Here is an 8871-nt window from a genome sequence, read left to right as displayed (position 1 = left end):
CTTCTCTTCTCTCCTCTTCCCTCTTTCTTCTCTCTCTCTCTCTCTCTCTCTCTCTCTCTCTCTCTCTCTCTCTCTCTCTCTCTCTCTCTCTCCCCCCTCCCCATGCCTTGAAAAAACTTTATTCTATACTATATCATAGTATGGCTGGTCCCTCAAGGGGAAGGGATGCCTCAGCATGGGCCCACTGAGGCACCCCTTCCTCCATACTGTACCACACCTCCACCAAAACATACTCCTCTCCTTTGTCTTTTAATAAACACATCAAACTTTTTTCAGATAAATTCATTAAAAAGTATATACTCAGACCCACATTAGTTTCTTTTCTCATTGCTATAATTGAATACCAGATAGAAATTAATTAAAGGGTTTATTCTGGCCCCAGGTTAAAGGATGTAGTCCACCATCCCAAGGAAGGCACAGTGGGGAGTGTGTGATGGTCACTGGTGCCCACCAGGAAGCAGAGGAAGAGGGACCCCCAGGGTTCACCTGGATTTGACCATTTTCCCTGTTATGTTCAGCCTAAAGAGGAGATGGTGGGATTTACATCTAGAGTGGCTCTTTTCTCTTCAGTCAAAGCTCTCTGAAAACTTCTGACTCCGCAGTATGGGTTTTCCTGGATAATACACTAATGTGTGGGTGGTATGTATGTTGTACGTAGGCAGGATACATCCTATTATATAGACTTTAAAGATTTATTTTATTTATTATATGTAAGTACACTATAGCTGTCTTCAGACACTCCAGAAGAGGGCATCAGATCTTGTTATGGATGGTTATGAGCCATCATGTGGTTGCTGGGATTTGAACTCTGGACCTTTAGAAGAGCAGTCGGGTGCTCTTACCCACTGAGCCATCTCACCAGCCCTATATAGACTTTAAATATCAACATTATTTAGAATTCTATTAAGTAATCCTAGCACTCAAGAAGCAGAGGGAGGCAGATCCAGGCTACAGAGCCACAGTGTGAGACTATCTTTAAAAAAACATCTGTTAGGAATAAAACTGTAGATAATAGTAATTTCTCTCAGGAGACTAAAGCATCCCAAAAAAACAGAAAATAGAGAACCTAATGATGCGACTGTTTAACTCCAGCTCTTCAGGAGGCTGAAGTAGAAGGTTCTGCAGTTCAAGGCACGCTTAGAACTTAGTGAATTTCTGTCTCAAAATGAACAATAGAGACAGCTGCAGATATGGCTCGGTGGTAGAGACATCCACTGCCAGCTCTTAGGAGGCTTCCCCTCCACATCCAATTAACACCAAATTCTTTTAAAGTCCAGAAATTTTCTATGGGGACAACATTAAAGAAATATAAGAAGCTCTCTAATAACTTCTTACATTTATGCATTACATTTTTTTTTTTTTAGCTGATGTAATGCCACCTTTTGAATCAAGAAGCCTCTCATTTAAAGTACTAAGGAGAGTTAGGGGTATAGTTCAGGGATAAAGCGTTTACCTAACGTGCAGGAGGTCCTGGGTTCAGTCTCCAGAATTTAGCTACCTATAGCTACCTGGTAGAGAGCTTACAGAGTGAGGAGGCAGTGGTGGGAAGCGCCAAAGGCTAAGACCGCAGTTCATGCTGGCCCGAACGTTGATAAAGTCCTGAGTTCAATCCCCAGTATTGGGGTGTGAGAAGTACTAAACTGTAAAGATACATTTAGTTTGCAAGATTTTCACTAGTAGGAGGAAGGGGACTGTGCTGTGGATTATTCAGTCCCCTGTTGGAGATAGGAAGCAGAGACAGGGAACTCATAGGCAAACTCAACTAGCTTGGCATAGATAGCAATGAACAGCCAGGGCCCAAGGTTTTGCTCTGACCCTCACTCTCGCACTGTGGGGTATGTGTGCCCACACACAAAGAAATACATAACTAATAAAAGGTTAAAAGCTAAAACTGATGGCGCACGCCTTTAATCCCAGCACTCGGGAGGCAGAGGCAGGTGGATTTCTGAGTTCGAGGCCAACCTGGTCTACAGAGTGAGTTCCAGGACAGCCAGGGCTACACAGAGAAACCCCGTCTCGGAAAAACCAAATAAATAAATAAATAAATAAATAAATAAATAAATAAATAAATAGTCCAAGGGACAGCCATATAGCTCAGTGAATAAGGGAACTTGTGGCTAAATCCTGACATCCTGAGTTCCATCCCTAAAACCTACACAGAATTAGAAGGAGAAAACTGATTTCACAAGACTGTTCTCTGACTTCCAATGTACCCTTGTCATGCACATGCCCGACACACACACACACACACACACACACACACACACACCACCACCACCACCACCACCACCAACACCATCATCATCAACAACAACAACAACAGTAATAGTGAATCTGTTTGAATGGCTGATATTTTGGATAATTGAATGTTAAATTAGTTGATTTTGCCATCTATAATATAAGCAGGCTAAGGTGAAATTCAAGGAGAGCCTCCTGGGCTAAAGAATGAGATTTTCTTGCTTAAAGAAAATAATTTCATTTATTTATTGGTGGGGTAGAGTATGATTATAGGACCCAGTGTAAGTAAGGAGATTAAAGAAAAACCTCTGAGAGCTCAGGCTGTCTGGCATGGTGGCAATCACTCCTGTCTGCTGAGTTATCTTCCTGGCTCCAAAGTAATGGTTCATTTGTTTTGTCTTAGTTCTTTACTTTGGAGACAAGGTCTTGCTATGTAACCTGGGCTTGCCTGACCTCAAATGCATACTTCTTTCACTGCCACCAAGTGCTGCAATGGTAATTGTGCACAACCACATCCAGCGCTCTATCAGCCACCAAGTGCTGCAATGGTAATTGTGCGCAACCACATCCAGCGCTGTATCAAGAAGTACCTTTTAACGATTTTTTTTTTTTTATTTCACTCGTATGTGTTCCTCCTCATCCCTTTGTGCATCACATACATGCAGGTGCCCTGGAAGTCCAGGAGGTGGTGTCAGAGTTCCTGGAGAGGGCCACCTAAAGCGGGTGCTGCTAACCAAACCCGGATCTTTGCAGGAGCAGTAAGCGAGCTTCACTGCTGTGCTATTTCTCCGGCCCCTCAAGTTTTAGGGAAATCTTCAGAAAATTAAAAGATGTCTCTTCTACCTGTAATCTTAGCACTTGGGAGTTAGAGAAAAGATTATTAGGAACTTCAAGGCGGCCTTCAGCTTTGTAACAAGTTCCACGCCGCTATGGGCAATTTTAATGAACTTGGGTCCAAAACCAAATTCCTCTTTTGATGTAAACTAGCCTACTTTTGAATAGAAAAAAATATATAGTCCTTTGGAAGCTAAAAGTCCTATTGAAATGCAATGGCTGTTTTCCATGCCCGAGTAACTCTCACTGTGTACTAGGTCTGTCTCTCTTCATTGGTACCCGAATTCCGTTCGGTAATATTGAGAAAGAAGAAAAAAAGCACTCCTTTTATTTTCTATTTCCAGTCTACCAACCAATCACTAGTTCAACTAATGCTAACACAAATATAACTACAATTGTTCCTCAGTATCTGGGAGAGGATGGTTTCAAAGGCCCCCTCCAATAGCAAATCCTTGGGTGTTCAAGTGCCTTCTGTAATATATTTGCATACAACCTATACACCTCCCCCTTTGCACTTTAAAAGATTACTGAGAACATTTGAAAGAATGTGCATGTTATGTAAGTACCTGTTCTGTGTTATTGCTCAAGGAATAATTGAATTGACAATTTTTCATTTTTATTTTAATTTGAGGTTGGCTGGATTTGAGAATGCACAGTGCTCATACAATATGCCAGTTATAAAGTAGTGGAAAAGAAGTTTCCAAAAGTTCATTAGAACCATCCACTCAGACTTGGAAAGTGTCTTATTATCAGCAGCAGTGGTTGGCACATTCTATTATTTTTATAGAATTTTATGAAAAAGAAAATAGAAATAGTGCTCAGGTTCCTAGTGGTATAATTAAAGATACTAAATTATTTATTCAAAATGTATTAGAACACGTGGCCATGTCACTGAACAAGCGAGCTGTTTTATTGACAGCCAACTTGAAAATTCAGATATACTTCATCTAGAACTGATAATAAAATAATTTCAGCTACTTATATAATGTCTACTTGCCCTCTGTCTGGTCTCTGAAAGATACTCAAAATGAAGGCCCTTCAGATGACATGCAATGGTTCTTGAGAAAATATTTTAGATTTTTGACAGGCTCTTCAGCAGCTCAGCAGGAGATATTTGTATCCTGGCTTCTGCCAGACAGCATCTTAGCTTATGATTGCCTACTGCGGTTCTACAGACCGCCCCCCAACTCAATCATGAGGACCATAAAGAAAATTAATCAATGCCTAATTATTTTCCTACCAACATTTATGCAGAAAATTCCTTCCTGTGGTCACAAATATTTTAATCTTTAAATACACCCCCCCCAAATGAAATGATCTCATCATATTACCTACCTCTGGACCTTTAGAGAGATGTGTTCTGGGCAGTTGATTGTAGACCTGAGGGGAAATTTGTCTCCGGATTGTTCAGTGCCTGCAGTTAATAAAGTCTCCCACTGTCTTTTATACCAACAGCGTAATACAAATTGCATGTTCCCAAATGCACCTAAGCTCAGGGATCAGTGGTAAATTCTACCCAGTGATTGGATGGTACTTGGTATAATTACCATGACGTCAATTTGATCTTATCACATTGCAACCCTCAGATCAGTTTTGATTTTAGACATTTTGAGGTAGTGGTGACCTCGAGGACAGCGTATGAAGAGAGAGCATTTGGCCATTTTCTACGTAATTTTATTGAGGCGTACACAAAACATCCTGAAAGTTGATACTTTTAAAATAAACAGGACTCTAAGAGTAGCACATTTAATTAGCTAAGTGCCTGATGTTTTCATAAAGCAGGATTCAAAAAAAAACATTTTCGGGATTACACTATTTCAACAGGAAACAGAAAAATAAAACAATTGCTCCAATTTCTTAAATTAACGGGCATCTGGATTTAATAAAGATATGTGGAAAGGTATGAGGTGATCCTGAAGAGGGCCGACTGGCATTCAGTAGATATGTCTGGGCGTGTGTGTGTGTGTGTGTTTGTGTGTGTGTGTGAGTGAGCGTGTTCTATGCAGTCCCATACAGCAGCCTTAAAAACAAAAAAAGCACAACTTTTATTAGGGCCTAGAGAGATGGGTCAGCGGTTAAGAGCATGTACTGCTCATTCAGAGGACTTGATTTCATGCCAGGTTGAGAGGCTCACAAGTAACTCCAGCTCCAAGAGGAGCCAATGTCTGTGACCTCCACAGAAACCTGTCCTCGTGTATGCGTACCCACAGACGTGCACCTATACATAATTATGTACACATATGTGTAACATAATTTAAAATGAATAATTTTTTTAAATCTTCTGAAAAAAATTAAGTAAAGGCATGATTCTCTTCTCTGTTTAAAAAGTACTTTATTTTTACTTTGTTGAGTGGAAGCTCTTCAGAACCTTAGAATTTAATTTTTAAAGTTATTTTATGTGTCAGTGTGTGCCTATGGGGTGTGTGTGTGTGTGTGTGTGTGTGTGTGTGTGTGTGTGACTCACAAGTTCTACTGTGAGTTGTGGAGGCAAGGCAGTCCGCTTCTTCCACCTTATGTGGGTTCCGTGAGTTGGGGCATCAAGCTCCGGTTCTCAGGCTTGTGCAGCAAGTATTTTTAAGTCCACTGAGCCATCACACCAGCCCAAGGCTGTGGTTCTTGGTGATGTTACAGAAATGAATTTTAGTCAAAGTCAGTATGAAGCAAAGATAGCTTATTAAGAAAGAATCCCTTTTCTAATATCTGGCTTCATATTGAGGCAGGCAAACACAGGGAGTAGCTTGACAAGCTGGATCCATTTAGCTTGGTCTACATGCATGGACCTCTCCTCCTCCTCCTCCTCCTCCTCCTCCTCCTCCTCCTCCTCCTCCTCCCTGTCCTCTTCCTCCTCCTCCTCCCTGTCCTCCTTCTCCTCCTCCTCCCCCTCTTCCTCCCCCTCTTCCTCCTCCTCCTCCCTGTCCTCCTTCTCCTCCTCCTCCCCCTTCTCCTCCTCCTCCATTTATTTACTTATTTTATGTGAGTGCACTGTCATTCTCTTCAGACACACCAGAAGAGGGCATTGGATCCCACTACAGATGTTGTGAGCCACCATGAGGTTGCTGGGAATTGAACTCAGGACCTCTGGAAGAGCAGTCAGTGCTCTTAACTGCTGAGCCATCTCTCCAGCCCACGTATTCCCACTTCTAACAATGCTTAATACAGGACCTCTCACCTATACATACTGTACACATGCACATCTCTCCTAAGAATGCACCTAGCAACTTAGGACCCCAGCCTGGACATATCCCCGACTCTGAACAATTCAGTACCTTTATATGCCTACAACAAGAATTAATGGCATCCCTTTACTGGACAGTTCCTATTGACTGTACTCTGATACAGATCCAGTGTACCAGGTCCTTTGTGTTGCGTGATAACACAATTGACAGAAACAACTTAAAGAAGGGAGAGTTCAGTTTGTCTTATGGCTGCAGAGGAAGCAGAGAGAGAGAGAACACTTAAAGTGGAGAGAGGCGTGTGTTCTCAACGCTCGCCCTCGGTGACGAACCCTCTTCAGCAAGGTTCCGGATCCTACAAGTTCCAAAACATCTCCAAACAGCATCACCAGCGGAGGAAAAGGGGTTCTGATGCATGAGCTTATGAAGGACATTTATCTTTCAAGCAACCAGAGTCCACTCTCTGCCATCCAGATCTCATGGCTGTATCGCAGTGTAACAAATGGGTTAGGTCCAACTTCACATTCTCAACCTTGTTCAAAAGTCTCCAGTCCAAACTTGCTTTAGAGGCTCGGGGCTACCTCTTACCCGTGACTGCCTAGAAAATAAAAAATAAAACAAATTATATACTGTGAGAAATAAGTTTGAGGTAATAAAGAAAGAGACCGCTGAAGTGTCTGGACAGGTGAACTTTACTCTGAGAAGAGCAAACATACTGAGGGATGCATTGGTTTTTACTCCAACTCGAGTGGTGACTGTGGCTTTTCCCCATTGGCCAGTGTCTCACCACACAGTCTTAATTCAGTTAGCTAGTCTGATAAGAACTGGTACACAGAACATGAAGGAAGGGACGAGGGCTCTCTAAACCATCAAATTCCTAGAACACAGAATTAGACTTGTGTGTGAACAAAGGTTTTTTTTGTTTGTTTGTTTTTTGTTTTTAAGACAGGGTTTCTTGCCGGGTGTGGTGGCGCACGTCTTTAATCCCAGCACTTGGGAGGCAGAGGCAGGTGGATTTCTGAGTTCAAGACCAGCCTGGTCTACAGAGTGAGTTCCAGGACAGCCAGGGCTACACAGAGAAACCCTGTCTCGAAAAATTCATTGCCCTAAATACAAGTTTCATAGTATTTGGTAGAAAAGTCTTATATTTGATATTTCTTACACTGAATTTCCAGGCTGTGGCTAGCTCTTGTGTGTGAACTAATACTTTTCTCTGGTTTCACATAATTTACTATGAAGGAGTATGTAAGTCCCTTGTATAATAACTGATTCTAAGACAGGAAAATTAAGCAAAGAGCCATAAGACAAACTAGAACATAAAAATCACTTTAGAACCATATACAGAACACTTAAGCATGCATAGCCAAAAGGAAGTGTGAGTCCAAACATAATTCAACGTTAAGAAGGCAGGTTAGAGGACACCTTATAAGCGTGACAGCTTTGAGTTACAGTCACCGGATAATGACACCGGTATCTATTGAGTACTCAGTATTTTATAAACACATTTCAGTCTATCCCAACAATTTAGGTTGGAGGAAATATCACTGCATGAAATACAAATAAGGGATTAGGAAATAGGACCAGAGGATTTAATCAATCCCCTGATACTTAATTAAATTAATGACAGATCTAGAAGGTTCAACTCTACTAGACTGCAGTGCCTTGAAAAATGAGGTCACGGGCTGGAGAGATGAATCATCCATCACTTGAGAGTGCTTCCTGCTCTTGCAGAGGACCTGAGTTCCTAACACCTGTGTCAGGCATCTCACTGTCAAGAGTCTGAAAATTGCTGAAGGAAGACCCCAGACTCGGAGAGGATGCAAAGACAAGGAGCGTTTATTCTGCAGAAACATCTAGCAAGCAAGGGTTATCATTGTTTCCAAATGGCAAAACCCACAGAGACACTCAAGTTCTTTTTATAAAATGACTGCTTAATTGCTTCTGAGATAAGAGCAGACTTCTAATACTTAGGGCACATTCCAATGGGGTTACAGAAGCCATTAACAGAAGGTTGAAAAGAATATATACAACACAGGACCCCAGGTGCAAGAACAAGAGATAAGATATTGACTGAGTTTATCTAAACAAGACTTCAGGGATGGCTTAGTTATCGGCTAAAACTTTTCATGACCCTGCAAGCTAGTAACAAATGGGGGAAGTTAAGCCTGATAATTGCTCCTAGTGCATATGCACGTAGGCATTCTCTGTTATAAGCTCTTATTCAATTTATGACTGAATTTATGTGCAGACCTGCAGTGAGGTTCTCCCCACCCCCAATGTGAACACTGGTTCTGAGAGTCACACGAGTACTGAGAACAAAGGGCGGAGGATAAGTCCCAAGTCCCTCTCCTCTTTGTTCCTGGAAGCTTCCACTTAGAGGAGGGCAACTCCCCCATGGAGGCTTTACCTAGCCTCCCACTGTGTCACTTTGAGATGCTAACTGGAGGCTGCAGAAGCAGACAGCAAAGTGACTTGGTCAGAACTGCAGAAGCAGGGTACCTTTCACCTAGGATAGAGAGCAAATATGGTCCATGGCTCAGTTTCTGAATGGGATGTGAAAAATGAACTCCTCACACTACTATCTCCAGGGAATCTGCAACTTCTGTGGGCCTCTCTCTCTCTCTCT

At 42.0% G+C, this 8871-nt stretch overlaps 1 protein-coding gene across 1 annotated transcript in view; it reads right to left on the bottom strand.

Annotated features, from left to right (window-relative positions):
- Positions 1-4484, bottom strand: part of Cga (glycoprotein hormones, alpha polypeptide) — a 14481-nt gene extending 9997 nt beyond the window's left edge. The window contains exon 1 of the mRNA XM_021222414.1: positions 4408-4484. The gene's annotated coding sequence lies outside the window, so the exon portion shown is untranslated. The remainder of the gene's footprint in view (positions 1-4407) is intronic.
- Positions 4485-8871: the final 4387 nt, after the last annotated feature.

This window comes from Mus pahari, chromosome 22, assembly GCF_900095145.1.
Source record: "Mus pahari chromosome 22, PAHARI_EIJ_v1.1, whole genome shotgun sequence".
NCBI lineage: Eukaryota > Metazoa > Chordata > Mammalia > Rodentia > Muridae > Mus > Mus pahari.
The sequence above is the reverse complement of the archived record's forward strand: the minus strand, read 5'-3'. Positions and strand labels throughout refer to the sequence as shown.